This window comes from Montipora foliosa, chromosome 4 (genome assembly GCF_036669935.1).
Source record: "Montipora foliosa isolate CH-2021 chromosome 4, ASM3666993v2, whole genome shotgun sequence".
NCBI classification, from domain to species: domain Eukaryota; kingdom Metazoa; phylum Cnidaria; class Anthozoa; order Scleractinia; family Acroporidae; genus Montipora; species Montipora foliosa.
Window position 1 is genome coordinate 4772984 of NC_090872.1, and position 2631 is coordinate 4775614.

Here is a 2631-nt window from a genome sequence, read left to right on the forward strand (position 1 = left end):
AGAGACGTTGAAGTCACCGAGAATCGATCTGGGGAACTTTTACCCTTTCTGACCTTTTGCTCTGAAAACCGCGCACTAACTACACTGTAACTGAGCTACGCCTCGGATTTTGAAGTTAAGTTTGGGAGTTTCGGATCTGGAAAGCTTTAAATTGTATCCCTGTAAGCTCAGATTTTTCATTTTCTTTTCTCCCGAAACAGTGTTGATAAATTATTTGCTGATTGAGTCCGGGATTCCAACTAGGGCAATAGAGGAGCCGGTCATCTAATTAACCGCTCTGAAATCTTTCCCAACTTATCGAGTAAGTTGATTTTAAATTGCTGATAAAACAAAAACTGCGAGGGCGTATAAAACAGACCACGTCCTCTCATTACAATGTAATCAAACCTCAAAGCCGACCGCAACCGTCACCGTGACAACCGTCACCGTGACAACCGTCACCGTAGTTCGTTTCCATAACAGTGACTTCCATAGCGTTTTTACATCAGAATACAACAAGAAAAGTCCAAGCAATCTTTAAATTAGATGAAATACAAATAATAATGGAAACTTTTCACAGCAATAGCAATTGAACGCCAAATAGAACATCATTTAATAGTGCCAAAATTAGGCATTAGCCGACGTTTTTCTTAATCACTGTCACTGATTCTAGCGACAAGGGTTAACTCATCAAAGCCAATTAATTGTCACGCTTGCTTGGAGTCAAAATTTTGTGCGCATAATTTACCTTCATTAAACCGAAACACCTTGACGATGTTGATTGACTAAATGTTGTCATGAACTGGCATTTGCTTGGCCGACTGCGTGCTTCCTTTATTTAACAGTGCTTTCCTTATCGCATTAATATCATCTGTCATTGGGTGGATTGACGTTTACTTAGAAGAATGTTGTGTGAATATTAGCAACGTAGTTTTGCCATCACTACAATAGAGAAGCAAAAAACTCTGGGTAAGTATCACTCTGCCTTTTTCTCTTCTAAGTGTAAACACGACTGGAAGACTTAGTCTTAAAGAATATTTAATATGTTGCGAAACACAAAAACACCATTAGCTTACATTTAAATAGTTACAGCCGATCTGCCACACTTGCCGGACTCACTTCACTGCCGAGTAAGGTTGGAGGTTAGCGCCCAACTAAGTTCTATCTAAATAATTTCCCACATTAATCATCGAGAGTTGGGCGTATAATAATCGTTTAGTTAACTTTTAATCAAACTCCAGTTCGCAGGAAATTATCTCGACAAGGCAAAACTATGGAAAACTCAAGGTCTCGGGCAATCCACTACTTAAATTATGAAATATTTATAAGTTGCAAAGACAGCATGACCGAAGCACTGCATTTTTTTTTGTTGTTGCTCCGCGAGCCTGTCATAAAATCGATACTCATGAGCTTAGTTTCAGGTACAATGAATGTGATATAGAGGAACCAGCATAAAATTTATGGGCCATCCCGAATTGTGAATATCGAAATCTTTCACACATATAGCCTCTTTCAATGCCCAGTGATCATGAATATCCGAGATGCAGCTAAATGGCCTAGAAATTTGTGGCATTTTGCCTTTCAAATTCAATGGCCTTTTTTCGGTAGTAAAATGTCAAGAATTTGAAGAAGAATCACCATAAGAGAATAAAACAACTGAAAATTACCAAAGAAGTGTTAGGATGACATCGTAGGCTTTCCACTGCTTTTCTCGAAAGATAGTTAATTAACTAATGGCAGCTGTACTGGAAAATATGAAGACAGTTATAATTTTGTGTGCAAGAAGAAGCCTGGTCCGTTAGACGACAGTGCGTGTAGTAACGCTGACCGACAGCTAGGAACCGAATTTAGTGAAAACGGAATGCTAAAAATTGTATCATCAAACAATGACAAATACGTATTGCATGGCTTGATGAGTTTAGTCTTGCGAGCAAGGACAAAGGACTGTCACGTTGTGACATGGTGAAATGACATTTTGGCAAACCGAGCGAAGTCCTATCCAGACGCAAGCGGTTCGCGTCAAGTCTGTAAATAGGAATGTGTTAGTTCATGACGGTCTTTTGGTGCTTCCAGCGATTGAAATTGCCGTGACGTCATCGTGAATGTCCAGCACGGAATAGAACGCGAGAGATCTCGAGTGGCGAAGCCTTCCCTCGCTCCGCAACAACAGAAGCTCCAAATTTTTGGTGGCGCTCACCCTATTCTTGCGCGGCCGGAACTGAATGGCTATGTTAAAACAAGAGGCTACAAGTAGCCTATACTCGGGCCTGCAAAGGTACAGTGAGTGGTGTATGGTTAATTTAGCGCTAAAGAAAAGAACAGAGAGAAGTTTGTCCTTCTCACATCGGCCTTACATTGCGATTCTCATGATGTTCGACTGTGTATGTATTGAATACCCGGACCCAGATTATCTTCATTACAGGTAGTGACAATGACCACTGGACCATGGAAACGAGGTAAAAATAGTGTATTTATGCCAAAGTGGCTAAGCCTGACATTGTTTTTTACTGATCGATGGGTATTCTTGCTCAGTGTTTGAGAAAGGAAACGCTAATTGAACGGCTTAATTAGATGAAACGAAATGACTCGTCGAGACATCTTTTGCAAAAAAAAAATGAAAGAGAAACGAAGGTGAGATGTGAGAACATCTTT

At 40.2% G+C, this 2631-nt stretch overlaps 1 protein-coding gene across 1 annotated transcript in view; it reads left to right on the forward strand.

Moving 5' to 3' along the window:
- The first annotated feature begins 746 nt into the window (after positions 1 to 746).
- The window catches only part of LOC137999573 (NACHT and WD repeat domain-containing protein 2-like), a 23813-nt gene continuing 21928 nt past the window's right edge, over positions 747 to 2631 (forward strand). Inside the window, exon 1 of the mRNA XM_068845382.1 lies at positions 747 to 948. The gene's annotated coding sequence lies outside the window, so the exon portion shown is untranslated. The remainder of the gene's footprint in view (positions 949 to 2631) is intronic.